Here is a 20,530-nt window from a genome sequence, read left to right as displayed (position 1 = left end):
GTACCTGATGTTAGTATACGGTCTCTAACAACCATGCAAAAATTGGTCCATATCGGTCCATAAATATATATAGCTCCCATATAAACCGATCCCCAGATTTGACCTCCGGAGCCTCTTGGAGGAGCAAACTTCATCCTACCCGATTGAAATTTGGTACGTGGTGTTAGTATATGGTCTCTAACAACCATGCAAAAACTGGTCCATATCGGTCCATAATTATATATAGCTCCCATATAAACCGATCCCCAGATTTGACCTCCGGAGCCTCTTGGAGGGGCAAAATTCATCCGATCTGTTTGAAATTGGGTACCTGATGTAAGTATACGGTCTCTAACAAGCATGCAAAAATTGGTCCATATCGGTCCATAATTATATATAGCTCCCATATAAACCGATCCCCAGATTTGACATCCGGAGCCTCTTGGAGGAGCAAAAGTCATCCGATGCGGTTGAAATTTGGTACATTTCGTTAGTATATGGCCTCTAACAGCCATGTAAAAATTGTCAAATTTTATTACTATAGAAAGTTTTGTCAAAATTTCATTTCTATAGAAAGTTTTGTAAAAAGTTTATTTCTATAGCAATGTTTGTCAACATTTTATTTCCATAGAAAATTTTGTCAAAATTTTATTTCTATAGAAAATTTTGTCAAAATTTTATTTCTATAGAAAATTTTGTAAAAAATTTATTTCTGTAGAAAATTTTGTCAACATTTTATTTCTATAGACAATTTTGTCAACATTTTATTTCTATAGAACATTTTGTCAACATTTTATTTCTATAGAAAATTTTGTCAACATTTTATTTCTATAGAAAATTTTGTCAAAATTTTATTGCTATAGAAAATTTTGTCAACATTTTACTTCCATAGAAAATGTTGTCAACATTTTATTTCTATAGAAAATTTTGTCAAAATTTTATTTCTATAGAAAATTTTGTCAAACTGAATTATATACGTATTTAATCGGCCTTTTTTTTGTTTAATATATACCCCTTATGGACTAACTTACAATTTAGAAGACAGTGTTAAAAAGTTTTACGATACCTTGCCATCGGCAAGTGTTATCGCAAGCCAAGTAATTCGATTATGGATGACAGCCTTTAGTAGAAGTTCCTACGCAATCCATGGTGGAGTCCAATCGTCTTCAAATTTGGCACAAGTACGTGTTTTGGCTCAGAATAGAACCCTAATGATTTTGGAAGAAATCGGTTCAGATTTAGATATAGCTCCCATATATATATATAATTTGCCCGATATGGACTTATATGGCCCCAGAAGCCAGAGTTTTACCGTAATTTGCTTAAAATTTTGCACAAGAAGAACAATTAGTACTATAGTCAAGTGTGCCAAATTTTATTGAAATTGGTTCAGATTTAGATATAGCTCCCATATATATCTTTCGCCCGATATGGACTAATATGGTCCCAGAAGCCAGAGTTTTACCCCAATTTGGTTGAAATTTTACACTAGGAGTACAATTAGTAGTGTAGTCAAGTGTGCCAAATTCGGTTCAGATGAAATCGGTTCAGATTTAGATATAGCTTCCATATATACCGTTCGCCCGATTTACACTCATATGACCACAGAGGCCAATCTTTTACTCCGATTTAATTGAAATTTTGCACAGAGGTATAATTAGCATTGTAGCTATGCGTGCCAAATTTGGTTGAAATCGGTTCAGATTTATATATAGGTCCCATATAAAGCTTTCGCCCGCTTTTTACTCATATGACCACAGAGGCTAATTTTTTGCTCCGATTTAGTTGAAATTTTGCACAGGGAGTAGAAATAGCATTGTAGCTATGCCTGCCAAATTTTGTTGAAATCTGTTCGGATTTAGATATATGTTTTTCTGATTTCGACAAAAATGGTCAAAATACCAACATTTTCCTCGATTGTGGATGACAGCCTTTAGTAGAAGTTCCTACGCAATCCATGGTGGAGGGTACATAAGATTCGGCCTGGCCGAACTTACGGCCGTATATACTTGTTTTACTCTTAAAAATCGACTTGTGGTGGTGGTCAAATCGACTTTTTATAATGACCAAAATCGATTAATCGAACTCAAATTAAAAAATCGAAGACTCAAAAATGCTGAAAATTCTTCAAAAATGTCGAAAGTGGCGACTTTAAAGAAGGGTCGAAATTTTACTTTTTCAAATTTAAAAAAAAGTAAAAATTTCAATTTTCCAATTAAAAAAAGTTGAAAGTTAAAATTTAGACTTTTGCAATGATTGCAATAGTTTAGAGTCGACTTTTTCAAAAAAAAACAAAATATATTAAAAGTTAAACAAATTGACTTTTTCTTATTTGGAGAAAAAAACCATTCGGGATTTCTTATTTTTAAAATCGACTACTCAAATTTTAATAAAAACCAATATCGACTAATCGAACTAAAAAGAAAAAAATGAAAAATCTAGCTTCCTGAAAATTCGTAAAAAATTGAAAATCGTCTTCAAAAGTTGACTTTTCCATAATAAGAAATGTCGAAATCTTCCTTTTTCAACTTTTGTAATCTTATAAATTGACCTCCGAATGTTGGTCAAAATCAACTAACACGACAAAATACAAAAATTTCAAACAAAAAAACACTTATCCCAGCCGAAGTCCTCGATACAGAGGAGAAAAGTAATTTCTGGTAATTTTTGCTAGATTGGTTGCCGTTCGTTTTTTATGAGCCTCCATTATGTTTTCGCTAAATGCTGTGAAAAAAGTGGTAATTTTTTTGCCATTTTTTTGGTTCTTAGGCCTGAAGATGATTTTTTCCGATTTAATATATTCAGCATTTTTATTGGCCAAGAGCTACAACATTGCTGAAGACTGCAGGTGCTTTACTCTCAAAAAATCACAGCATTTTTCGAGCTATGACCATGCGAACAATATAAGAAACTTAAAAACAAAGTGTTTAAAATTGAATTTGGCAAAAAAAAAACTATAAAGGCTCATAATAAAAGAACTTGCCGTTGTCACAATGGTTAAAATCGACTTAACGATTTTTTATAGTGACCAAAGTCAACTTTTCCAAATTGGGGAAAATTTGGAAAGTCAATTCGATTTTTTTTTAAATTCGCTTATCTCAATTTAGAAAAATTCGGATAAATGAAATATACACCCAGAGGAATATGATCACCTCAACCATGTTTCGATGTTATTTTTGGACGGAGAACATGTAACATGTTTGTGGCAACCATGTTATTTTCACAAAAAGCATATGTCTGCCTTCGGCAACCATGTATATGTTTGCCGAGAAAACACCATTTTTGCGTCAAAAATGTTCCATGGTCACCGTCCAAAAATAACATTTTGCTCTCGAAACATGGTTGAGGTGATCATACTCCTTCTCTGCGTGTAGGGTCTTGCAATGTTAAAAATTTAATAATCTTCTTGTGATAATGGTCAGGATCGACTTTTTGTAATGACCAAAGTCTTTTTACCCACATTTGGAAAATTTTTGAAAAATTCCGAAAGTCGAAATTAGGCTTTTGGAAATGTTACATTTTTTAAAAAAATGCTTTTATAAATTTGAAATAAGTCGGAATGTCTAATTTTCAGTAATATTAAAAAATCGACTTTTTCAAAATTAGAAAAGGTACATTAATCGACTTTTCCAAATTTGGTAAAAGTCAGAAAATTGAGGCTTAGAGTTTTGCAAAAGTCGAATTTTGTAATCTCCAAAATATAATAATCTATTTGTAATATGGTCAAAATCGACTTTATAGTGAATATAGTCGAGTTTTCAAATTTGGAAAAAATCGAAAAAATTGGAAGTTGACTTTTGCAAATGTCAATTAAAACAAAAATACTTTTACAAATTTGGAAAAAGTCTACTTTTCATTAACATAAAAAGTCGACTTTTTTCAAAATTAAAAAAAAATCGACTTTTCCAAATTGAGAAGTAGAGTTTTGCAAAAGTCGACTTTTGTAATCGTAAAACTCGACTTGTGATGTTGCTCAGAAACGACTGAATGACTTGCGAACTTGGTCAGTTGACTTTTTCTAGTGACGAAAATCAACTAATCGTACTTAAACGAAAAAATCGAAAAGTCGAATTTGATGAAAATTCGTAAAAAGTTCATAAAGTCATGTTTTCAATAACAACAAAAGTCGACTTTTTCAAATTTTAAAAAGTGATCAAAATTTACTTTTCCAAATGTGGAAAAGGTTGAAAGGTAGACCGGTCCTACTTAACTGTTCAGGATTGGTACTTTGGAATGTTCTAAAATGTAAATTTACCCTATCAAACATAGCCATGTTAAAGTGGTAGCTCCATAAGAACCAGAGACTAATACGAGTATTGTACCGCTCCTGAGATTGATAATTTTTCCCGTAGGGTTTGTACTCTTTTTGTCGATCATAAACATAGCCTTCCAAGGTCTTCAGGGCTTCTTCTCAATCATTTATTGAATTTTATTGCAGTACTCCCTAATATCCATACAAACATACCCACACTCTCGTACATACATTTTGAATGGCAAAAAACAACCATAAGAAAACAAACAAGAAAACTTAGTGAATAATAAAAATATGCACAAATACTGGAGAAAAAAATAATAGAAATATCTGACAGGTTATAGAGTCAAAAATAAAACAAACAGAACAAAGCAGAATTCACATTCAGAACAAATGAAAAATACATGAGTTGACGTGGCTTTAATCCTTTAAGACAAAATATTTTTATATACAATTAAAAGTGACGTTATGTGTGTTTGAAGTCGAGTATAACGAATTTGAAAATTTAAGGTGTGTTTTAACGTGAAAATCTCATAATCGAAAATATCCGTTGATGATAAGTCATTATTCCCAAGCAAAGGATAATGCTAACGGTAATGTCCACAAGTTTTTGGTAAGCAGTTTTTTTTTTACCACAACTACTTACCCCGTTTTTACAGGGTAGTGATTCGTACAAATGTTCGTTGAGTCAAAACCTTTAGAACAAAAATGCTAACAATTAACCCTTTCACTACCGATGTCCACTTAGAAGGACATTCGAAAAAGACACCAAATTCTATTTTCCCACTTAGTTTCGATTTATTTCTCGGTGTTATTTTAATGTAGAGGCTTGAATCTAAATAAGCTATAAATATTTTCCATATTGGTGAGGTCTAAAATACATTTTTATAAACTTCTTTAACAATAAACGAAAAATACGAAAATTTGAGACAATTTTTCTACTGTATGTTTCTAGTAAATTGACATTTATACAAAAACTATAGATGATACTTTTTCGGTTTCTTTTTTGTATTTTTTCTCACATTTTGAAAGATATTATAGGCCAAATAGCGCTTATTTTCGTAAGGCCATTTGGTCACAATTCAAGAATCAAATTTTCAAAACAAGCTCATAAAGCTCTTGAAGTAATTGAGGTAGGTTTTCAAATTGACAATTTTTATTCTACATGCTGTTAGTACAAGTAAAAACGGAAGAAAAATAAAAGTTTTTAACATTAAGTTTATTTCGGTAGTGAAAGGGTTAATGGCGTGTTTCGACATTGTGCGGAAGCGCTTCGAGTGCAACAACTTTTTTGGATTTGGCTCATCGTGAACCCTTTTGGGCTCATACCCGAAAATCTTCCGCTAATCACAAATCACAACGCAATAGATGTCTTTCGACGCCCCTAATACCCAATCCCGCCTTTAGGCGGGCTTCATTTAATAAGGAAGATTTTAGTAAAACGCACTTTAAGACAACAAAAAAGGGTAAAATAAAAAGAAAACTTAGTTTAAACTGTTCAAGAGGCTTTGCTGCATATACTGAATTTTACCGTATAAACTTTTCTTGTTTCGTTTTCTTTTTTTTGTGTCGTTAACATTGAAAATTTAATCAGCTGGCAAAAAAAATTGGGGCATTAGAGGGTTAATATATGCTGGTCCCACTAGTGCCTACGGTAGTCTCAATCTCACGATAGATCACACCTCGATTTGATTCCTCAAAACATTCGATAAACACTAGTCCCTGATAAAGCTTCATCGCCAAAAATTCAATTAAATCCTTCGATGCACTGTTATTGCATTAAAACACGTCGAAAGTTGAAAAAAAAAATCGCATGTAAATGTTCATGATTTAGTTCCATTTTTTGGGGGATACAAATAATTTAATTTGCTGTAATCAAGAAAAATGGTCCCCGTATGTCAAAACGTCCCGAGTACTAAAGAAAAAATGACGTTCCAAAATCGTGAACGGACGGTAACAAAATGAAACGGAAACGTTCACGAAAAATCAAAACGGAATGTTCACGGTTTCGTCCAACGTCCATTCGGTTTCGTCCAAAACATTCGATAAACACTAGTCCTTGATAAAGCTTCATGAGCTTCACCAAAAATTCAATTAAGTCCTTCGATCCACTGTTGTTGAATTAATACACGTCGAAAGTTGAGAAACAATATATATATATATATATATATATATATATATATATATATATATATATATATATATATATATATATATATATATATATATATATATATATATATATATATATATATATATATATATATATATATATATATATATATATATATATATATATATATATATATATATATATATATATATAATCGCACGTAAATGTTCATGATTTAATTCCATTTTTTTGGGGATACAAATAATTTAAGTTGCAGTAACCAAGAAAAATGACCCTAGTATGTCAAAATATTCCGAGTACTAATAGAAAAAATTACGTTCCAAAATCGTGAACGAACGGTAACAAAATGAAACGGAAACGTTCACGAAAAATCAGAACGGAATGTTCACGGTTTCGTCCACCGGTGTTCACGATATTATGAACGGCTTTCGTTTTTCTTTGGTCATGTTCTTAAAATATTCTTTAGACGTTCTTATGGCAACTCTGTCGGTGGTGCAATGTACTAAGGCGACTGTTAACGCATATGGAGCAGACGATCCAGGTTGGAGCCGCCGTAGTGTTTTTTTTTTATAAATTCGTAACCATTTCGTTTTCAGATCATGAACGCTGGTTGTTGTTTTGAAAACGCAATGTGTCATTTTATCGTTGTCAAAATGACATCGTCTATTCTCCGTTTGACACCACATATTAGAGATGTGCGCGTGAATCACGTGAGTCGTGAACAAAATCCAAAGCAACTCTCGTGAATGTGCGTGAATGGGACTAAAATAAATATGTCGTGCGTAATAAATAAAATCGGTTCATGAATGTGTGTGAATAAAATTTCTGCAAAATCACGCTCACGAAAAATATCAAGATTTAATTCATACTCGTATGTTAACTGAAATTTATTTAGCTCACGAACTATATTCTATTTTTGAATTTTGTTACCTTTGCTGATTTCCGTTTGGAAAATGTCGTCAGTCTCGTGAATGGGTCGTGAATCACGTGAATTGTCGTGAATCGTGCGTGATTGTGAGTCTTTAAAAGTAGATCGTGCGTGAGTACTGGTTTTCATTTCGTGAATGTGCGTGAGTGGGATTGGCTACCACACGTATCGTGCGTGAGCGTGCGTGAATAAACATTTTGCTTCGTGAATGTGCGTGAGTGAAATTTCAGTCACGCGCACACCTCTACCACATATGTGTTGATTCCCTTTCATGAATGCATCGTTTTGCAATATGCACGCAGTTCATGATTTTTTTATGGATGTATAATCTCAAAAATGTCAAGATAGAGCTCGTTGCAGTTGGCAGATTGCAACACTAGGGTTGCCCAATCCCGCCAAATAAATGGCAACCCTCATTAAAATAACTATAAACCGGAGCTAACCAATTTTAGAATGGTGGTTAGAGTTCTAAAAATTCAACCGGATTGCATGAAATTTGCTCCTCCAAGAGGCTCCGGATGTCAGATTTTGGAAACGGTTTATATAGAACTGCTATAAACTAATTGCATACCAAATTTTAACCGGATCGACTGAAATTTTCAAATCTTGGACCCGGTTTATATGAGGTTTATACCTAAAAGTAGTCCCATATGGTCCATTTGTAATATCATCCGACCTACAACAACCACTTGTACCACGATTCAAGTTGATAGTTCATTTCGTTCTGAAATTAGCGTGGTTTCGGACGGACGGACGGACGGAAATCGTAAGAACGACTTCAGATCTTCGATGTGTTACAAACGAAAAGATAAAGTTAGTATTATTTCCATCCTGTAGTGGAGGGTATAATAATCGGATGTATAAGAAGTATCTCTCAATTCAATGACAATTAAAATATTAAAATATTTAAAAAATCACCAACATTTTTTAAATTAAAATTTTAATTAAATTCTAAAAAACTTTCAATTAAAAATTTAATTAGTTCAACAGTATCAATTACATTTTTAAGTGGGTTAATTAATTTTTGTAATTGACATTGGGGATTGATAACACACAAAGATATAAATTTGGATTCAATCACGATCGAATTAATTTTTAATTGAAATGTGTTCAAACACAGAAATGACAATTAAAAAATTAATTGATCCAAAGTCAATAAAAACATTAATTGATACAATTAAAAAATTAATTGTTACCATCAATTGTTGAGATTGGTTTTAGTTTTAATGGTCAATTAAATTTCTAATCGAATGTTTTTGAAAATTCAATTAAAATTTTAATTGGAAATATTATGGTGAAAATTTTTTTTTGTGAATTAAATTTTTGTAATTGATCAGTTTTGTGATTCAATTAATTTCGTGATTCAAGACAAAAAATATTTTTTTTTTGTGTATCAAAATAAAATATATTGCCTACCCTGTCCAATTTCTGAGAAATCTGCCGACAAAATTTCCAATATAAAAACAATTTCGAAAATTATTATTTTTTTTTTTAATGTAAAGGAGCTACTGAATATTCGTTATAAAGAATCTATAGTAAACCATCTCAAACTGGACACTGTGAAAAGTGGAAAATTTCCGTGTATTATCATATTAAAATTAACACCTCAAAAATATAGACAAAATCTTGGCAATCGTGGGTATCCACGTCAAAGATATTTTACTGTATTTAAAATCTCTTAAAATCTCTCTTCTCTTAAAGGATTGAAAGATACAAATACTTCGACATTTTCTCCCAAACAAAAAATTAAATCACATAGTAATGTTGTAATAGTAATGTAAAAAGTCATATTTTGGTCTAAATAAAATTGTATGAAAAATATGTTAAAAACAAAAGATCATGAAAAAAAACGTAAACCCTTAAACAGCACAAAATAAAACATGAAATATGCAAAACATGTTGGTAAAGTCAATTTATTATAATAAAATAAAAATGAAAGGTCATTAAAAAAAATTATTTTAATATTTTATAGCTATTCCTTAGCATATGCATGTAGAAAGGAATAGAAAGTCAGTTAGCACAAAAACGATGTCAAGTCACAGAAAATGCCAAATAAATGTATGAAGAAAAAAAAAATATAAAAAATATATAAACTCTCTTTAATACAAATAATTGGATAAATTTAGAATTTTTTGGTAAGAATTAAAAAACAAAAAAACAAATTGAGTTTACAAATTTAAATTTAAGTCGTATTAGTAAAAATAAAATAAAAACAAAGTCAAACATTTGAGAATACACCACAATAACAATGAGATATTAAAAAAAAAAGAAATAATTTGTCTCACAGCAGTTATGGAAATTTTAAGCTGAATTGAAAAATTGCAAAGCGATTGTTTAAACAGCCCTTTTATTTCCTGAAACAAAAAAATAAATCTCTTCAATGTAATGGAAAAAATTTATTTTATATTTAATATTTGTTTTTTATAAAACTTTATATTAATTGTGGTTGACCATTATATATACATGTGTGTTTCCATTAAGTTATTATTAATACCAACCGATAATATAAATAAATAAAACCCCCATAAAACCAAAACACAATTTTAATTGAAGTTTTTTTTATATAGATATACAAATTGAATTTCATATAAAACTGAATTTTCAATTAAAAATCCATATTAAATCAAACACAAACACATTTACACATCGCCCTCATATAATAAGACCACAAGTAATGGACACGAGTAAACAATAACAAAACAAAAAAAATACAACCATATAAATTAATTAAATTCATAAATTTGCACAAAGTCCATTATTATTGAAAATGAAGAGAATTCAAAGGTGAACAACAACAACACCAAATTGTATGAATTAAATTTAAAACAAACAAATATAATTAGTCGACTACATTGAATGCATCCAGAATAACCTACACATTTGAAATCCTCTCCTATAGATCCCAAACATTAATATGCGCAAAGAAAATGGAAAATAAAAATCCCCTTTCCCCTTTGGATCCCACATGTCTCTTTAAAGAGTATTATATAATAAAAACTAATTAATTTAATAAAGCAAAAAAAAAAAAAAAAAAACAATAAACAATGAAACAAAACAAATAATAACATGTGTTTTATTTTATTTTTAATGAAACTGGCTGGTAAATGCTTGGCAATTCTATATTGTGGAATAAATAAATAAAAAACATTTTTTATATTATATTATTTGTTATAAATTATTGAAATCAATTAAAAATAGTTATGTTTGCAGATTTAAAGCTTTTAATTATTTAAAAATGTATATATGCTATTTTTATTAATTTTTAGTGAAAATAAGTTTTTTTGAGACAAGTTCACAGCATCGTTGTTTATAGGGCTGTACTTCTTTTGAGATAATTCCCAAACTGATCCAACATAAACTTAAAATTGGGCATATCAAATTTTAGTTTCAAAACTTCTTGCTATTGGAATGAAATTTGTGGTTTCTAGGTAGTGAGATTGTAAAAAGTTATTTCCAGCAACAACAGAGCTTCCTCAAAAGTAGTGTGGATTCTCAATTTGTGAAAACTTGGATCATCTCCCATAAATTTTATATGGGCCTGTCATCGCGGTTGCCCCAGTTGGTAGAATTCTACCAAAAATGGTGGATATTTTAGTGTTTGATGAATTGGAGAATTCTTGAAGTTTTGGTAGAGTTTGCAAAATATTCTTCTCCAACTTTGAGGTACTTCAATTTTCTATAGAAATAACATTTTGAGAAAATTTTCTATAGAAAAAATATTTTTGAGAAAATTTTTAATAGAAATAAAATTTTGAGAAAATGTTCTATAGAAATAAAATTTTGAAAAAATTTTCTAAAGAAATAAAATTTTGAGAAAATTTTCTAAAGAAATAAAATTTTGACAAAAATTTCTATTGAAATAACATTTTGACAAAATTTTCTATACAAATAATAACATTTTTTTAGAAATAAAATTTTAAGAAAATTTTCTTTAGAAAAAAAAACTTGACAAAATTTTCTATAGAAATCAAATTATAAGTATATTTTCTTTAGAAAAAAAATTGACAACATTTTCTATAGAAATTAAATTTTGACAAAATTTTCCATAGAAATAAAATTTTGACAAAATTTTCTATAGAAATAAAATTTTGACAGAATTTTCTATAGAAATAAAATTTTGACAAAAATTTTTATAGAAATAAAATTTTGAGAAAATTTTTTATAGAAATTAAATTTCAACAAAATTTGCTATAGAAATAAAATTTTGACAAAAATTGTTATAGAAATAAAATTTTGAGAAAATTTTTTATAGAAATTAAATTTTCTACAGAAATGAAAATTAGAGAAAATTTTCTATAAAAATAAAATTTTGAAAAAATTTTCTATGGAAATAAAAATTTGACAAAATTTTCTATAGATATAAAATTTTAAGAAATGTTAGAAATAAAATTTTGAGAACATTTTCTATAGAAATAAAATTGTCACACATTTTTTTTAGAAATAAAATTTTGAGAAAATTTTCTATAGATATAAAAAAAAAATTAAGAAAGTTTTCTATAGAAATAAAATTTTTAGTAAATTTTCGTTAGAAAAAAATTTTAAAAAATTTTTTAAAGAAATAAAAATTTTGAGAAAATGACCAATAGAAATAAAATTTTGGCAAAATTGTCTATAGAAATAAAACTCTGATTAAATTGCCTATAGAAATAAAATTTTGAGGAAATTTTCTAAAGAAAAAAAAAATTATAAAATTTTCTATCTAAATAAAATTTTAAGTAAATTTTCTTTGGAAAACAAAATTGACAAACTTTTCTATAGAAAAAAAATTAAGTAAATTTTTTTAGAAAACAAATTTGAAAAAATTTTCTATAGAAATTGCTATGGTAATAAAAATTTGATAAAACGTTGACAAATTTTCTATAGAAATAAAATTTTGTGAAAATATTCTATAACAATAAAATTTTGTGAAACTTTTCTATAGAATTAAAATTTTGAGAAACTTTTCTATAGAATTAAAATTTTGACAAAATTTTCTAAAGAAATAAAATTTTGACAAAAATTTCTATTGAAATAAAATTTTGACAAAAATTTCTATTGAAATAAAATTTTGAAAAATTTTTCTACAGATATACAAATTTGACAAAATTTTCTATACAAATAATAAAATTTTTTTAGTAATAAAATTTTAAGTAAATTTTCTTTAGAAAAAAAACTTGACAACATTTTCTATAGAAATAAGATTATAAGTAAATTTTCTTTAAAAAAAAAATTGACAAAATTTTCTATAGAAATTATTAAGGTTTCCTAAAAATTTTATTTCTATATAAAATTTTGTCAAAATTTTCTATAGAAATTAAATTTTGACAAAATTTTCTATAGAAATAAAATTTTTAGGAAGTCTTCTAAAGAAAAAAAATTTTATAAAATTTTCTATATAAATAAAATTTTAAGTAAATTTTCTTTGGAAACAAAATTGACAAACTTTTCTATAGAAAAAAAAATTAAGTAAATTTTTTTAGAAAACAAATTTTGCAAAATTTTCTATAGAAATTGCTATGGTAATAAAAATTTGACAAAATTTTCTAAAGTAATAAAACGTTGACAAATTTTCTATAGAAATAAAATTTTGACAAAATTTTCTATAGAAATAAAATTTTGACATAATTTTCTATGGAATAAAAAATTTGACAAAATTTTCTATAGATATAAAATTTTAAGAAATTTTCTTTAGAAATAAAATTTTGAGAAAATTTTCTATAGAAATAAAATTTTGAGAAAATTTTAAATAGATATAAAAAAATTCAGGAAAGGTACTTCAATATAGAAAATTTTGAGAAAATTTTCTATAGAAATAAAATTTTGAGAAAATTTTCTTTAAAAATAAAATTTTGACAAAATTTTCTACAGAAATAAAAATTTGACAAAATTTTCCATAGAAATAAAAATTTTACAAAATTGTCTATGGAAATAAAATTTTGAGAAAATTTTCTATAGAAATAATAATTTTTTTTAGAAATAAAATTTTAAGTAAATTTTCTTTAGAAATAAAATTTTGACAAAATTTTCTATAGCAATAAAATTTTGACAAAATTGTCTAAAGGAATAAAAATTTGTCGAAATTTCCTTAAAAAAAATTTTAAATAAATTTTCTTTAGAAAAAAATTGACAAACTTTTCTATAGAAATAAAATTTTAAGTAAATTTTCTTTAAAAAAAAATTGACTAAATTTTCTTTGGAAATAATTTTGTTAGTAAATTGTATTTGGAAATAAAATTTTAAGAAAATTTTATATAGAAAGAAAATTTTGACAAAATTGTCTATAGAAATAAAACTCTGATTAAATTTTCTATAGATATAAAATTTTTAGAAAATTTTCTATAGAAATAAAACGTTGACAAAATTTTCTAAAGAAATAAAAAATTTACAAGATTTACTATAGAAAAAATTTTTTGAGAAAGTTTTCTAATAAAATAAAAATTTTACTAAATTTGTTATAGAAATAAAATTTTGAAAAAAATTTCCATAGAAAAAAACATTAGGAGAAAAATTTCTAAAGAGATAAAAATGTGACAAAATTTTCAATTTTGGAAAAATTTGTATACAAATAAAATTTTGTCAAAATTTCCTATAGATAAAAATTTGACAAACTTTTCTATAGAAATAAAAATTTTACAAAATTTGCTTTAGATATAAAATATTAACAAAATTTTCTATAGAAATTAAAACAATTTTCCATAGAAATGACAAAGTTTTTTTTTTATAAAAAATAAAATTTTGATAATATTTGCTATGGAAATAAAATTTTGAGGAAATTTTCTATAGAAATAAGATTTTGAGAAAATTTTCTTTGGAAAAAAATTTTACAACATTTTCTAAAGAAATAAAGTTTTGATAGAATTTTCTTTAGAAATAAAATATTTGGAAAAATTTCGTTAGAAATAAAATTTTAAGAAAATTTCCTTTAGAAATAAAATTTTGAGAAAATTTTCTATAGCAATAAAACGTTGAGTACATTGTACATTTAATTGTTCAAACTTTTGATTTGTTAATCATTTTGAGTCTTATATGCTGAGACAACAATATTGTGATACCCTGCACAACACTATGGACCAGGGTATTATAAGGTAGTGAGTATGTTTGCAACACCCGGAAGAGGATGAGATAGACAAAGGGTGTCTTTGGCAATAATGTTCAGGGCAATTGCCTGAGTCGATGTAGACATGTCCGTCTGTTTGAGAACACATGTTTGTGAGCAAAGTCTAGGTCGTTAACACGTTTTTTAACAAATGAATTAAAATTGTTTCCTAGAATGAAGTACGCAAAACCCAAATGTAAGAGAGAATTGTGTCTTAAAGTTATCCTTACCAATACAAAAATTTGTTTATAGACAATATCGTGGGAACTGCACAAAAAAATTAGTCAGAAAAGAGCTAAGAAGTGGTTTCGCTTGCACGAAAATGGACAGTTACTAAATTTCGTTTTCTCTGATGAAAAACCATTTCAACTTGAGGAGTTTGTGAACCAAAAAAATGATCGGGTTTAGTTGCCAACGGGTTCAACTGAAAATGTACACATTCGATTGGCCACCAGAACTCAATCTCCGCCATAATAGCCGATGGTTGCTTCTCCCTCGTATTCATCAACCGAATTGAAAGGGCGACGAAAGTACCTTGGTGTGACACAAATAAGAAAAATACTGGATAAACTATGTAATGAGAGTAGAACGACAGTCAGGATAACCATTACCGGGCACCTAGAGTTGAAAGCACATATGTGCTGAATAGTAGCATCAGAGGATAATGAGACCTTGGAACACTATCAATGTCAATGCCCTTCTTTACTAGGCAAATATTTAAACATATCTGTATAGAGGTGATTTGGGACCTGTTCCAGCTTGGAAACAGGGACTGTAAAGAGGCTAAGGAATTCGTTAGAGACATATGGTTCATTGAATACAAGAAAGGTACGATGGAGAAAAATTTAAAGCGCTCAACAAGCCGAATACTAGTTTAGGTATATGCCAGCCGATACGAGATGAGGCAATTTGAATTCTATTTTCAACCTAACCTAACCTAAATGAAAAATATTAAGAAATAAATTTCGACGAAACTTTCGAAATAATGAAATGCACTTTATTCAAACTGCTAGCAATAGCACCCCATTATTTTGCTAAGCTTTAAAGAATTACATATTTAACATGGCTATGAAATATGTTCTCTATTATTTATCCATATTTAAGAATCTTCTCAAAACGATTTGTATAAAAGATGCATATCGGATGATGTCCTTAATGTTCTTTTAAATAAGAACAAAGGATGTTCATAGCCAAGCATCGGCTGAGTGAAGCATTTTACAAAATGCAAATTTAATGTGTATGCCATTTTCCTCATTTATATTTTGCTTCCTTTTCAGCATCAATTCATCAAATGAAAGATGAGCATAATGCTAAAGGATCAAAGGAACGATGCAACAGCCAAGATGTACATCTTCTGCTGTCAGTGATGTAAAATGCATGAAGAATTCTGTAATGTTTTATGCAAAATATTCTTCAAATACACTGAAGAAAAGAAAAAAATATTTGAGATTTAACAGGTTGGCTGAAAAGTCCCCGGTCTAACAAAAAAAACACATTTTTTTTGTCAAAATTCGTTTTTATTATTCAACATAGTTCCCTTCAAGAGCGATGCAACGATTATAACGACCTTCCAATTTTTTGAAAACATTTTGGTAGTACTCCTTGCCTCAAAATAGGCCTCAGTTTCGGCGATCACCTCTTCATTGCAGACAAATTTTTTCCCTGCGAGCATCCTTTTGAGGCCTGCGAACAAGAAAAAGTCGCTGCGGGCCAGATCTGGAGAATACGTTGGGTGAGGAAGCAATTCGAAGCCCAATTCATGAATTTTTGCCATCGTTCTTGTGGCACGGTGCATTGTCTTGGTGGAACAACACTTTTTTCTTCTTCATATGGGGCCGTTTTGCCGCGATTTCGACCTTCCAACGCTCCAATAACGCCATATAATAGTCACTGTTGATGGTTTTTCTCTTCTCAAGATAATCGATAAAAATTATTCCATGCGCATCCCAAAAAACAGAGGCCATTACTTTGCCAGCGGACTTTTGAGTCTTTCCACGCTTCGGAGACGGTTCGCCGGTCGCTGTCCACTCAGCCGACTGTCGATTGGACTCCGGAGTGTAGTGATGGAGCCATGTTTCATCCATTGTCACATATCGACGGAAAAACTCGGGTGTATTACGAGTTAACGGCTGTAAACACCGCTCAGAATCATCAACACGTTGTTGTTTTTGGTCAAATGTGAGCTCGCGCGGCACCCATTTTGTACAGAGCTTCCGCATATCCAAATATTGTTGAATGATATGACCAACACGTTCCTTTGATATCTTTAAGGCCTCTGCTATCTCGATCAACTTCATTTTACGGCCATTCAAATTCATTTTTTTGATGTTTGATGTTGATGTTTTTGCATTCACCGTCCTCCGTGCTCATTTCACCACCCTTGAATTTTGCATACCAATCTATTATCCTCCGTGCACACTTCACCACACTTGAAGTTAGCATATCAATCAATTATTGTTGATTTCCCTGGAGCAGAGTCCGCAAACTCATTATCAAGCCAAATTTTTGCTTCCACCTTATATTTCCCCTTCAGAAAACAGTATTTTATCAAAACACGAATTTCCTTTTTTTTTCAATTTTTTTCACAATAACAAAAGTTGCTTCACAGAAGACGCTCTATCTCACAAACTAATTGACTTACAGACGCCATCTATGTGTCAGACCGGGGACTTATCAGGCAACCTGTTAATAGCAAAATTGTATTTCTTTTTTAAGCGCAACTTCTTCACAACATGCTTTTATACCCTGTGCCAAACTTTGGAACATGGTATTATAAGTTAGTGCATATGTTTGCAATACCCAGAAGGAGAGGAGATAGACACATAGTGTCTTAGGCAATATTATTCAGGGCCGGCCCCTGAGTCGATCTAGTCATGTCCGTTTGTCCGTCCGTCTGTCTGTTTGTGAACACATTTTTGTGATCAAAATCTAGATCGTAATTTTAGTCCAATCGATTTCAAATTTGGCAAAAGTAAGTGTTTTGGATCAGAATACAAGCCTTTTGATTTTGGAAGAAATTAGTTCAGTTTTATATAAAGCTCTTTCGCCCGATATCTACTAATATGGTCCCAGAAACCTCAATCTGAGTGGCAAAACTGCTTCGACAATTGGTTCAAAGGCATGCAAAAGTGTGTAACAGGTTGGCTGATAAGTCCCCGGTCTAACACATAGATGAAGTCGCTAGTATTAAATGCATATTATTTTTATATAGTACCAATCTTCAAATGATTCGTGTCAAAATTTGACGTCTGTATGTCAATTAGTTTGTGAGATAGAGCGTCTTTTGTGAAGCAACTTTTGTTATTGTGAAAAAAATTGAAAAAAAAAGGAATTTCGTGTTTTGATAAAATACTGTTTTCTGAAGGGGAAAAATACGGTGGAAGCAAAAACTTGACTTGATAATGAGTTTGCGGACTCTGCTCCAGGGAAATCAACAATAATTGATTGGTATGCTAACTTCAAGTGTGGTGAAGTGTGCACGGAGGATGGTGAACGCAGTGGACGCCCGAAAGAGGTGGTTACCGGCGAAAACATAAAAAAAATCCACAACATGATTTTGAATGTCCGTAAAATGAAGTTGATCGAGATAGCTGAGGCCTTAAAGATATCAAAGGAACGTGTTGGTCATGTCATGATCGAGATAGCAGAGGCCTTAAAGATATCAAAGGAACGTGTTGGTCATGTCATTCATCAATATTTGGATATGCGGAAGCTCTGTGCAAAATGGGTGCCGTGCGAGCTCACATTTGACCAAAAACAACAACGTGTTGATGATTCTGAGCGGTGTTTGCAGCTGTTAACTCGTAATACACCCGAGTTTTTCCGTCGATATGTGACAATGGATGAAACATGGCTCCATCACTACACTCCTGAGTCCAATCGACAGTCGGCTGAGTGGACAGCGACCGGTGAACCGTCTCCGAAGCGTGGAAACACTGAAAAGTCCGCTGGCAAAGTAATGGCCTCTGTTTTTTGGGATGCCCATGGAATCATATTTATCGATTATCTTGAGAAGGGAAAACCATTAACCATTATATGGCGTTATTGGAGCGTTTGAAGGTCGAAATCGCGGCAAAACGGCCCCATATGAAGAAGAAACAATTATATACAGCACTAAGTTCGGCCGGGCCGAATCTTAAATGCCCACCACCATGAACCAAATATTAGGGTTTCCTTTGAAATTTCAGGAGGGCTTGAGGACTTGAGGGCACTTCCCGAAGATAAATTTAAAGATTTCACCTATGAGGACTATATCAGATTCTGGATTTATAAGAACTTCGGATTCTAGAAGCCCAAGAAGTAAAATCGGGAAATCGGTCTATATGGGGGCTATACCAAAATATGGACCGATACTCACAATTTTCGGCACACCTCTTTATGGTCCTAAAATACCTCTAGATTTCCAATTTCAGACAAATTGGATAAACACTACGGTTTCTATAAGCCCAAGACCCCAAATCGGGGGTCAAACATACCATACCAAAACATGGACCGATACTCACAACTTTTGGCACTCGTATTTGTGGTCCTACAATACCTCAAGATTTCCAATTTCAGGTAAATTGAATATAAACTGCGGTTTCTATAAGCCCAAGAAGTAAAATCGGGAAATCGGTCTATATAGGGGCTATACCAAAATATGGACCGATACTCACCATTTTCAGCATACCTCTTTATGGTCCTAAAATACCTCTAGATTTCCAATTTCAGGTAAATTGAATAAAAACTGCGGTTTCTATAAGCCCAAGAAGTAAAATCGAGAAATCGGTATATGAAAACATGGACCGATACTCACCATTTTTGGCACACCTCTTTGTGGTCATAAAATACCTCTAAATTTCAAATTTCAGGCAAATTGGATAAAAACTACGATTTCTATAAGCCCAAGACCCCAAATCGGTGAGGTCGGTTTATATGGGGACTATATCAAAACCTGGACCGACATAGCCCATTTTCGAACTTGACCTGCCTGCAGACAAAAGGCTAGTTTATGCAAAATTTCATCACGATTGCTTCATTATTGAAGACTAGCGTGATTACAACAGACAGACAGACGGACATCGTTATATTGTCTTAGAATTTCTCCCTGATCAAGAATATATATACTTTATATAGTCGGAAATCGATATTTCGATGTGTTACAAACGGAATGACAAACTTTTTCTACCCCCGTCACCATTCTATGGTGGTGGGTATAAAAAGTGTTGTTCCACCAAGACAACGCACCGTGCAACAAGTCATTGAGAACGATGGCAAAAATGCATGAATTGGGCTTCAAATTGCTCCCCCACCCACCGTATTCTCCAGATCTGGCCCCCAGCGACTTTTTCTTGTTCTCAGACCTCAAAAGGATGCTCGCAGGGAAAAAAATTTGGGTGCAATGAAGAGGTGATCGCCGAAACTGAGGCCTATTTTGAGACAAAACCGAAGGAGTACTACCAAATTAGTATAAAAAAATTGGAAGGTCGTTATAAGGGATGATACGGTCAAAATTTGTCCAAGGGAAAACGCGTGTAAATCGGTGAAATCGTTTATTTAAAAAATCAAATTAAATTTCTTTTTCAAGTTCAATTAGTATAAAATTCAGGAAAAATATTCAGTTCGGCTTTCGCTTTTCCAAATCCGAATTGCCGGGCCTCACGCTTGACACCTGCCATCAGATTTTGTACAGCCACCTTGTCCACCTTCTTCGCCGCAGAAAGCCAGTTTGCCTTGAACTGCTGCTCGTCCTTAGCAGTTTTTTTGGTCTTCTTTAGGTTCCGCTTGACAATAGCCCAGTATTTCTCAATTGGGCGGAGCTCTGGCGTGTTGGGAGGGTTCTTGTCCTTGGGCCTTTTTACCGTAATGGCAAGATGCCAAATCCGGCCAAAACAGTACGAAACAACCGTGTTTCTTCAGGAATGGCAGCTAAACGTCTGCACTCTTTCAAACACTCTTTCACGTAAATTTCTTCGTTGACAGTCCCGGAAGCTATGAAAATGCTGCTTTTCAAGCCACAGGTACAGATGGCTTGTCAAACCAGATATTTCTTTGCGAACTTTGACAGTTTTATGTGCTTGAAAATATCTGCTACCTTTCCCCTTCCTGTTGCCGTATAAACCCCTGTCCCGGAAGCTGCTTGTAGTCCGCTTTGACGTAGGTTCGTCGTCGTCCATTACTTCG

Source organism: Haematobia irritans, chromosome 3, assembly GCF_050003625.1.
Source record: "Haematobia irritans isolate KBUSLIRL chromosome 3, ASM5000362v1, whole genome shotgun sequence".
Lineage (NCBI taxonomy): Eukaryota > Metazoa > Arthropoda > Insecta > Diptera > Muscidae > Haematobia > Haematobia irritans.
Note: the sequence above shows the minus strand (reverse complement) of the source record.